This window comes from Pteropus vampyrus, unplaced genomic scaffold (genome assembly GCF_000151845.1).
Source record: "Pteropus vampyrus isolate Shadow unplaced genomic scaffold, Pvam_2.0 Scaffold335, whole genome shotgun sequence".
NCBI classification, from domain to species: domain Eukaryota; kingdom Metazoa; phylum Chordata; class Mammalia; order Chiroptera; family Pteropodidae; genus Pteropus; species Pteropus vampyrus.
In genome coordinates this window covers 1,819,587-1,831,386 of record NW_011889116.1, presented here as the reverse complement: position 1 = coordinate 1,831,386, position 11,800 = coordinate 1,819,587, and the positions used below count along the sequence as shown (strand labels likewise).

The following is an 11,800-nucleotide window of genomic DNA, read 5'->3' as shown; positions in this document are numbered from 1 at the left end:
TTCAGATGTACAACATAGTGGTTACACATTTATGTGACTTACGAAGTGATCCCCCCGATTATTCCAGTACCCACCTGGCACTATTGCTTGATTACAATATTATTGACTGCATTCCCCATGCTGTATTTTACATCCCCATGACTATTTTATAACTACCAATTTGTACTTCTTAATCCCTACACTTTTTCACCCAGCCCCCCAAACCCTCTCCCATCTGACAATTACCAGTTCTATGCATCTATGAGTTTGCTTCTTTATTTTGTTCCTTAGATTCCACATATAAATCATATGTTGTCTTTCTCTGACTTATTTCACTTAGCATAATATCCTCTAGGTCCATCCATGTTATTGAAATGGTGAGATTTCATTTTTATGGCTGAATAATACTCTTTTGTGTATATGTACCACCTCTTTTTTATCCAATTGTCTATTTATGGGCACTTAGGTTGCTTCCATATCTTGGCTATTATAAATAGCACTGCAGTGAACATAGGGGTGCATAGATCTTTTCGAATTAGTGTTTTGGTTTTCTTTGGTTAAATACCCAGAAGGGCAATTGCTGGGTCAAAAGGTAGTTGTATTTTTAATTTGTTGAGAAACCTCCAAACTGTTTTCCATATTGGCTGTACCAATTTGCAATTCCACCAACAATGCACAAGGGTTCCCTTTTCTCCACATCCTCACCAAGATTTCTTGTTTTTTGATGTATCGATGATAGCCATTCTGACAGGTATGAAGTGATATCGCATTGTAATTTTGGTTTGCATTTCTCTGATGATTAGTGACATCGAGCATCTTTTCGTATGTCTACTGGCCATCTGTATGTCTTCTTTGGAGAAATGTCTGAATAGGTCCTCTATCCATTTTTTAATTAGATCGTTTGTTTTTTGTTGTTGAGTTGTATGAATTCTTTATAAATTTTGGATATTAACCCTTTATCAGATGTATCATTGGCAAATATCTTCTCCCATTTAGTAGGTTGTCTTTTCTTTTTGTCGATGGTTTCCTTTGCCATGCAAAAACTTTTTTAGTGTGATGTAGTCTCATTTCTTTTTCTTTGCCCAAGGAGATATATCAGAAAAAAATATTACTAAGAGCAATGCCAGAGAGTCTGTTGCCTATTTTTACTTCTAGGAGGTTTATGGTTTCGGGTCTTACATTTAAGTCTTTAATCTATTTTGAATTTATGCTTGTATATGGTGTATGTAGTCTTAAGAATATAAGGTTCACACTTTGGTTAAATTTATTCCTATGTATTTTAAAATTTTTGATACCATTATAAATGGAATTGTTTTCCTTATTTCATTTTCAATTTGCTCATTGCTCTTGTACAGAAATACAATTGATTTTTGTATAGTAATTCTGTATCCTCTAACTTTGCTGAACTTGTTTATTCTAATAATTTTTAGTGGGTTCCTTAGGATTTTCTATATACTAAATGCCATCTGCAAATAGAGATGATTTTACTCCTTTTACAATTTTAACGCCTTTAATTTCATTGTCTTGTCTACTTGCCCTGTCTAGAATGCCAGTACAAATGTCGACTAGAAGTGAGAGTGGACATTGTCTTTTTCCTGACCTTAGAGGGAAATCTCAGTGGCTCACAACCTTTATTTTTTTTGTTCATATTACATGTAAGCCATAGTCTAACAGCAGGTCAATTACTGAAGTAATCAACTGTGCTCAGTTCGTGGCTCAGTTCTCCATAGACATAAATGTCTTTTCTTCTAGGACCCAGCCTGAGGCCTTACTTGGGCTATACTGTTCTCTTGGCAGAGGGCAAACACAAGAAGCAAAGCCAAACCAAGCTACATAATCATCTTAAAACTCAGATAGGTGTGGCATATGAAATATCCACTCATCTCCTTGACCAAAGCATGTCATTTGAGCTCAAAATCAAATCTGTACTCCTCCTACAAGAGACATGGAAAGTCATCTGGCAATAAGCAGGGATACATAATTCTCTTACAGGGAAGGTGGAGAGTAAATTTGCTGTGAAGAATAATATCACCTACCCTATCGAGTCTATATGTAATTTCTATTACCTCTAAGAATTATAGGAAATTATTAACTCAGCACTAAATTCAATTATCTGGACACAAAAACACAATGAGAACAGCTTTTTGTAACCAAGACCACTCTTTAGAAATTGTCCAAGGTCACAAAGAAGACTATATAGGAAAACTAACCTAAAATTTGAAAATAAGGGAAAACGATGATTGCATGACTTTTTAAATATAGTGGCAACAGACTTTCTAATAAGCCTGTCGGTCACTGGGCTCTCTCAGGGTTTATAACTTCGATTACTATTCACAACTCATTAGGGTCCAGAGAATTTTAGTCTTATAAAGTTAGAGGTCACCTTGCAGAAAAATACTAAGATGTGATTTACCTTTTGGAGGGTGCTTGGTTCAGTAAATAACTTCAAAAGTTTCAGTTATTACACTAGAAAACATTAGACAGTTTTAAAATTATTTTTCAATTAGAGTTGACATTCAATATTATATTAGTCTAGTACTCACCTGGCAGTATACATGGTTATTACAATATTATTGTTAGTCATCTTATTTTGGCATTCTTTTCTTAACTGGCTAGATGAATTCCTGTTTTTCGAATGCTCTTTGAACAAGCATTCTTGTATATCTGCTGATTACTTCAGTAATTGAATAAAATTTTGACATGTGCTAATAAATTACTTTGTCTGAGACTTGTGCTTTTATAGACATCACCTGCTCCAAACAATTTTCCCTGAACTCCTTGAAGATGAAAAGGAGACCACATACTAAACCTGACAAGTTTAGAGGAGGCCTGCATGGTGGGCCTTACAAACTCAGAGTTGGAAAGTAACCATGTAGGATGAGCTAAACATAAAAATTCCTAACTAAAAGAAAGCATGGGCAGAAGTCACATCCTGGGCCTGTAGTTTCCTTGACAAAAGTCAATCTTTACCTAAGTAAGCCTGTCTATTGTCTTTTTGCATCTCAGATAACACATCCTTGTAATGTCAGAGTAATCTCCTTTTTCTAAACTCCTCAGGGTACAACCACCCACTAGAGCAGACCACTTAACCCCTCATTGTTATCTTGTTGCCTACATACCATTTCTATGTGCTGTAAACATTGACTATCCTGTACCCAGCAATGTAAAAGTATACGTCTCTTTGTTTTACTTTTTATCCAATCTCAGAAATTTCTCTGCTTTGCTTTCTCTCACTCCCTAATCTACCACCAATGAATTTTATGTAATCTCCCTTATGTCTCCTCCTCTGATTAGAATGTATAAAATAAGCTACAAAACTACCATTCTCCAGAGCATTTTCTTAATCTGTTGAGATTTTGCTACCCAGCAATTGTCATTGGTTTGGCTCAAATAAATTCATTAAAATTCTCTACAGGTTTGAATGTTTTTTTATATCAACACCCTCTTCCTACAATCTCCCACCCATCTTCTGTGCATTCACAACACCCTGTGCTTTTCATATCAAAGCACTATTCACACTGCATAGAAATTGCCTATTGATTTATCTTCCTCCCTTACCAGACTGAGCACCTTGGCACAGATCTTGCCATGCTTGATTGTGGATCCCCAAGGCCAAGTACTGTGTCTTCCACATCCTACATGATCAATCAACATTTGTAAAATGAGTGATTTCTCTGTAATTGTTGCAAGTTGATGACAAATAACTAAAATAAATAAATGAAGCAAGAAAATTTGGTCCCTAGAATTCAGAGGAAACTATCACAATAGACATAATAGCCATGGGAAAAAAATTTAAGAGAAAATATAGCTGGTCCTCACTTTCAGGAATACCAATATATGAAACTCAAATTTAGGACACAAGAGTACACATTCATTTTCCTAAAGCTTCTTTTTTAATGAAGTAATTCACCAGAGTTCCCTGAAACAATAGGATCTCCTTCTGTGCTTAAGTACCTTTTATTAACTATCTGACTGGGTTAGTTTTAGAATATGTTGACAAATGAAGATCAGAAGTGAAAAAAAAAACTATTTATGTATGTGTGTGCTCGAGAGTGCTTTACAGAAACATTTATCGTATAAAGTGAACCACGAGTACCCAGGGTAATGAAGGATTTTAGCTTACAGGCTAATAGTCTCTGACCTCTAAAGGCCTTTGGATAAAAAAGTTGGAGAGGACAATGAATGATAGGGGAGAATGATAGGTAGGACAAGGCCAAGAACCTAAGTTTGGAGCTCAGTTCAGAGAAGGTGAATGGTCCAAATGAGATGAATTGAAGAACAATGAGGGCAGGGAGTCAAACAGGTGATAATGATCTAATTTAAATGTTCCTATTCATTTGGAGGAAACGACAAATAGGTCAAATTTTTATTGAATACCTACAATGGCATGCACTGTGTTATGTGCTGGCATTAAACAGTTCCACTACTCATGGAGCTTACATTCCACATCAGTGTTGCAGAGTTCATAGGAACAAAACAAATCCTCAGTGAAGAAGCAAAAGAGGGAAAAGCTCAACTGCTCTCAACCCACTGCCACTTAGACTTCTAAATCAGTCACTTCATATTTTGGAGGTGTGTAAAATGGAAAGTATGACCAAGTCATCTACTATAAAAGTCAAATAGTTAAATATCAATTACTCCTACAGGGAAATTGGAGGAAACCAACAAATACAAAACCAGAAGTTTAACTTCACAAATAAGCCCAAGGTAAAACAACTAAAAAGGCCAGGTCCTTTTTGGGAACTTTGTCCTACCTCTCCTTTGAACTTCAAGTAGCCATTGGAGCTGGCCACTGTGGTGCTCTCCCAGGATCAGGCTATGTCCTTTTCTCTGACTTTTGCCTAGACAAAACCTCTCAATACTTTCCTAGGGAATATGGGAGCATTATAGAGTATCATCAAGAATCATTTGCACTTCAGTGCTAGTGAGAAAATTGATTGCCTCCTCCTATAATGCTTTAACTTAAAGAATATGTGCATTTCCAAAAGTTTCTGTAAAGTGCTTAATTGTGAGAATTTAACACACCATAGCTAGCCAGTAGGGGAGATATTTGGAACCACGGCCTTTCAGTGTCCAAACTACACCTATAGACAATTACCTACCTCACTCATGTAGGTACATAACAGGTCTAGAACCAAAAACCTTTGGAGAGTTGATATCCCAAGGAGTTCTCCATCCTCTGATTTAAAATATACATATAGCTATATAAATATGTACCAAGCACCATTGTATAAATTATCGTATTTAATCCTTGGGACTACCTTATGAAATGGTGGTTATTATTAGCCTCATTTTACCAATGAGGAAACTGAGGCACAAACCATCTAAAAGAAGGCAGGAAAAGAGGAAAAAAGAGAGGACAAATAGAAAACAAATAGCAAGATGTTGGAATTAAACCCAATCATATCAATAATGACATTAAATGTATAGTCTAAACACTCCAATTAAGAGGCAACAATTGTCGAATTGAATTAAAAGGAAACCTATTATCAATATGAAGGAAATAGATGGAAAAATATACCATACAAATACAATTTTAAAAAGCTTGAGAAATTACATTAATATTAAAGTAGATATTAGAATGAGGAATATTACCAGGGATAAAGAGGGATATTTCATTTTGATAAAGGAGTCGACTCACCAGGAAAACATAAACCTAAATATGCATGTGCCTAATAACAGTTTCAAATTACATGGTGCAAAAACTGACAAAACTAAAAGAATAAGACAAATCCACAATTATATTTGTAAATTTCAGTACACCTCTCAGTAATTGACAGACCAGACAGAAAATCAGTCAGGATACAGAAGATTTGCAACACCACCAATGAAGTTTATCTAACCGGCATTTATAGAACACTACATTCAACAAAAACAGAATATACATTCTTTTCAAGCGATGTGGAATATTCACCATGGTAGACCAGCTGCTGTGTCATAAAACAAGTCTCAGTAAATATAAGAGGATTTAAATAATTCATAGTGTGTTCTTTGACTACAATAGAACTAAATTAGATATTGTTAACAGAAAGATAACCCAAAAATCTACAAATACTTGGAAATTAAGCAACATACTTCTAAATAAATACATGAGTCAAAGAATAAATCACAAGGAAGTTGGAAAATACTTTGAGTCAAATGAAAATGAAAATACCACATCAAATTTGTGGGGTGCAGCTAGAACAGTGGTTAGAAAGTAATAGCATTGAATTATTAAATGTTTATGCACACACCCCCCAACTCACCGATATCAGGATATTGTGCAAGGAAAAGGAATGGAGAACAAAACTCAGCCCTGATCATACAAAATTGAACCATTACAGATAAAAGTTAAAGGAGGAGGTATAAGTAGTATCAAAAGTAATTCTGAACTCCAAACTGCTTACCTTAGTAGTAGATGCTTGCTGACAGCACATGTCTAGGCTAACAAGAGGTTAGATCCAAAAGGTCAGTGAAGGTAGGCTGGAGAAGACAGGGGGTCGGAGTGAACAAGAGCAGCATGGGCCAGGGAAGCAACTGTTGCTCTTGCTTTTAAAATATCTCTTGCTAAGGATGGGTTGTCTCTGGAGCCTACTATACTTATCCTCCCACTCCAAAATAAGAAGTCTCTGGATGGATTCTGTCCCTAACTGGGGTAAGAACAGAGATGTTGGGATCACAGGCTGGTTAAAGTTTGTAATTCCTAAATATCAACCCTACATTAGAATCACGTGATGAATTAAAAAAAAAAAAAAACCACTCCAGACTCCTAACCTCAAGAGGATTCTGACTCAGTATATTTTGGGTAGAGGGCCTAAAGTTTCCCAATTAATTCTGATTCCGATGATTCCCAGTTTGCAAACTACTGGTATAAATATTACCACTAATAACAATTGCTAACAGTTATTGAGTGTACCATGCCAGGTGCACAATACATGCTTATAATAGATTTAATTTATTAACAAAAGGGCATTGTGAAGACCAGGTGAGGAAGTACAAGTGGAGCTCACTCCCAAAGGAAACAAGAAAAGCCATCTTGACATAGAAGCAATAACTTTTTGATTACCCATAAAGATATGAAAAATGTGAATGACACTGATTAAGGCAATAAAAAGGTTGATGTCAGGCTTAGTCATAAAAACCAATTTAAAAAGAAAAAGTCGAGGCAGCATCGAACAGTATACGAAGAGGTAGGGAGCATTTGCTTCTCAAATATAATCTAATCCTGGGCTAGTATGATAACAGGTTTGGCTTCAAGGATTCTGCAGTATGCCAGAATGGGTCTGAATTCCAAGTCCAACATTCTCTCTCCTCCAGTGCCAATTTATGGTTAAACCAGACCCCAAAACACACCCTCTAGGTCTGAGTAGAAATAGATTAGCTTATTGAACATCCAAATCCTTCATGAAATCTTCCCAGATGATCTGTTGAGAACAAGATTTTCCAAATCACACCTAGTCTAAGGTCATTCTTACCCTGAGTACTCACCATTATCTTAAAATATAATGCCTCCAGATGTATGTGGTATGAAAACCTTACTCATTTTACATTTCATTTCCTGCTTGTAACTTGTTTGCGTGATATTTCGTCTGTATTACTGTTATCTTGGATCAGTTATCCTGGAAAGCACAAAAGGTGCCTAGCAGTGGCATATCTAATGGCAATTCATATTCTTTGATGATATATGTAACCCTAATAAATGAATACTCCTACACACTGCACAAAATTAGAATCACGAAGCCCTTGAATATAGTACAATATCATTCTGGTTAAAATTTTGTAAGTAGCTCTTCATCAACCTGATACTCACGTCCGAGAACATCTAGCCATCATCTGACAAAAACTAGAGTTCAGAGTAAGCTAGAGGTTAAGACCCAGGTCATTTTCTAGCTCCTATGCCTGAAACAAAAGTTAAGTCTGACTTATGATGATGCATTTCTCAAGTTTATGTGCCCTGTCCTCAATTGAAATATTCTCCTTTCCTTTTTCCTCTATTAAACACTTTCATTTAACAACATATCAAAGGAATTAAGCTGTGTTAGCCTGACCCATATAGAAATAATGGTCATTAGAGCTTAAAACAGTACCTAAGAATCAAGAACAAAAAGTTAATTATTCTTAAAGTATATCTTCTCAGATTGCTATACTTCCTTTAGTTACTATTTACAATATCCCTTCTATTTTTATATCAATTTGCATCATAAATACAATACTCTGTATTCAATTAGCATTAGTTAGCATATTTTAAGCAGCTCCTCTTTTTTCTCAACTCTAGACATAAAATCTTTGACCTTGACAGTGTCTCTAAAAATGGTTACTTCAATTTAAAAAATTAAACATTTAAACCATGCTTCTGATAAATGGTAAGAGAATATTAAGCAGCTGTAATATTATAAGCTTCATTCTATCTAAAAGGAAGCCTTAGAGATCAGTATCCATTAAAAAAAAAAAATCAAAGTCCTGGCACAGGATTTAAACTAATGAAATCTTGTTTATGTTAGTTGTATCATGGGAACCAAACAATGGTCACATGAGTTTCTGATCTTTTACAAACATGCTTATAAAAAGTAAGGCCATCGTTAAGTCCTAGCTGAGGAATCTTTGTCCCAAATACTCAAAAATGTTTTCCTGGACTAAACCAAACCATCAGAGACCTGCATGCCTGGACCACATATTTCAGTGTCATTGTAGACATATCCTTACTAGAATGAGTTGAGGTATTGGCCATCAGCTGACACTTAGGGCCACTACAAGATACATACCCTTGATTTACTGAAAAGGCAGGGCTGTTTCTTTATGAGGATGCAAAGTTTTTCGGGCTTCACTGCCAGAAAATGTTCTTCTCCACCATGACTGGCTTTTTATTTGATGCACACTATAATTACTGTTAACTGACACATTACTTTCTCCTATGTGGCCTGCCAGGTTTCGCGGAGCCAATTCACAGCCAGGTGCACATGACATTTTGGTATATTAACCTCATTTTAGGTATTAATTTCACTCAGAAGTCAAATTTTCTCATTTACTTTTTAAATACTGTACTGTACATTTTTCCATAAATCACTTTTGGAACATAATAGGGTAGAAATAAAACAATTACATAGTGGAGAAAAAAATAAGGCTACTAGAACTTCTACCTTACTCAGCTAAAGTGCTTTCTCAAAATAGAAAATGGCCCTATATCATGGACCAGCAATTTTCCAATAAATTGAAAATCACTTGCAGATCGTTTGACAAGGCAAGATGTTCTAACTTTTGCCCCTGCCATTTAGACAGGGTAAAGGATGGATGACTATCTTCCAACTTCTCGCCAGCTTGAGACAGACAGGTTCAGGGTTATAAGTTTTAGAGTTCTTAGGAACAAGACCCAAAAAAACCAACTCACCACCTTAGAGCTATCTTTCTGAGAATTGGGTGAAAACTATAGACCCCCCAAAAATGCATGTAAACCACAACTTCTGGGGAGGGGGAAGGTCCATAGAAATCCTCCAAGTCCATTTATGAACCTAAAGTTAAGAACTCCTTTCTAGAAAATGATAAGCTTAGACATCAGCCACTATCACTTAGAGCCTAGATCCTGAGAAATCCTGCACATTACATGATTTTCATGTAAAGTTTCAAAGATGGGTGGGGGATTAGGAATATCTCCTGCTCATATTACTTAGTAATAAAATATTCATACTGTGATAACTGCCACAGCCTCCTTATCCAGGTTTATTTTTCTTCAGAGGACTTCCCTCTATCAAACATTAAACATTCGTTGTTTGCCTCCACTGACTAATGGAAGTTCCATGAGGGCATAGGGACTTTGTTTTGCTCATGGCTGTACCTCTGATGCATTAGTAACTCAAATATTTGTTAAATAAACTTCTATAGGATTATCTATAACAGGTTTTTATAAATAAAGTTTTACTAGAACTCAGTCATGTTCATTCATTTACATATCGCCTATGGCTGCTTTCATGCTATAATCACAGAGCTGAGAAGTTGCAGTGGGTTTACATAGCCGCAAAGCCTCAAATATTTGTGACCTGGTCCTTTACAGAAAAAGTTTGCCGACCACTAATAGCATTCATTTGTCTCTAATTTCTCAAGCTACATTAGAAGCACCTAAGTACAGAAGTTAGGTCTTAATACTCCTCAGTACCTAGCAGAGAGTAGATGCTTTAAAATATCACTACACAAATACAGATTTGTTACCTTTAACATAAATTATTTTTACACAGTTAAATCCAAAGTTAGCATTTTCCATCCTCAATAAATTTCTAGCAAGGCCACAAGCAAAGATTACCTGCATTCAATAATTTGGGTGACAAGAAGAGAAACTATGCTAAGTAGTGAATTTTCTCATTCAAACTCACAATCATGTAATCTTTAAAATGTGAATACAATGTAACAACTGATAAACTCTTCCCTGATGTATTTCAGATAAATGATTTTTAAGGTAAACCAGTTATTTTCTCAATGTTAAAATCATTCTAAAATGTATCATTTCTTTTTATGCCAGGCACATTACAGGTGCTCAACAGTCACTGAATGGATCACTTCCCATAAATAATTATTGTGGTCATCAAATTTTGCAAATTACAATTACCTGAAAAGGGCCATCAAGATTTATATCCCTTTGCCAATTCTAAAATATGTTCAGCATTGTCTGATCCTTTTAAAAATTATAGCCTTTGCTGTCCTTCACTTAAAAAATTAATTTGCATAGATATCATTGGTTCCAAGTAACTGAAGAGTAAATGGTAATTCTTGACATGATTTCAGCCCACTGTTTATCCCAGGTGCAGAGGTGAGCAAATAGGACTTTTTCATATTATTGAATGAGATGTCATTTGAAAATATAGTTCATGGACTAAGACAGAAAAGAGAAAGGGCTCGGAACCTTAATGAATTATCTTTGCTAAGCTATTTTGAATAAGCAACAATATATACAATGATATACAATCATTTGAAAAAAACTATTGTTTATTTAGAAAAAAAGTTACACTGGTAGAATTCAGTAGATAAAAAAATTTTCTTTTAAAAATGTCACTGTGAAATTTTTCCAGACGAAAGTTCAGCAATACAAAGCTCCTGAAGCTGTAGAATTAAAACACAATTAACTTTTGATTTCCCCCCTGCAGATTTCTCTAACATAATTACAAGAAAAAATGGAAAGGGACAAGTGCTGGTACCTTTTTCGTTTTTAAACAGGTTTTAATGTTGTACATGTACTATATAAAGTGATTCCTACACATTGCATTAGAACTGCTCCCACTTTGTTTTTAGTGAGTACTATTAAAAACAGGCCAAATAATAAATTAAAACTGAGTTTTAAAATGAGGTAAATTCAAAATGGTTCAATAATTATTTATTTTCAGTTTCAAACAATAAAAAGGAAGCATTTCAGAGTCGGGGGAGGGGGACGACTAAACCCAGGCATATTTAGTTAACCTAAAGTGAAATTCTATACACATGTAATCTTATTTGCTTGTTGGGAACTGTATGCAGCACATTGTGCTAAAAATATAGAATAGTGAACACTTTCAGCCATTTACTGAAAATAAACATGTAGAAACTAAGCAACAAGTTAAATACAGTAATGCACAACTCAACAATTTTAAGTTTTTGACATGGATCAATAAAGCAGATGACTGAATAATTTAAGGAGATGCACATGGGCCCTCTTCATTCATAATTCTCAGCAATCTACTCAGGAAAATAAATTTCTGGTCACAGGTGAACAATTTCATTCCAATCTCACCTGAAAGAAACAAAGTGATTATATTGATAGGAAGGAAGGAAGGAAGGAAGGAAGGAAGGAAGGAAGGAAGGAAGGAAGGAAGGAAGGAAGGAA

At 35.3% G+C, this 11,800-nt stretch overlaps 1 pseudogene; it reads left to right on the top strand.

The window, feature by feature from the left end:
- The first annotated feature begins 9,242 nt into the window (after positions 1-9,242).
- LOC111730770 overlaps positions 9,243-11,800 on the top strand; it is a 4,831-nt pseudogene continuing 2,273 nt past the window's right edge.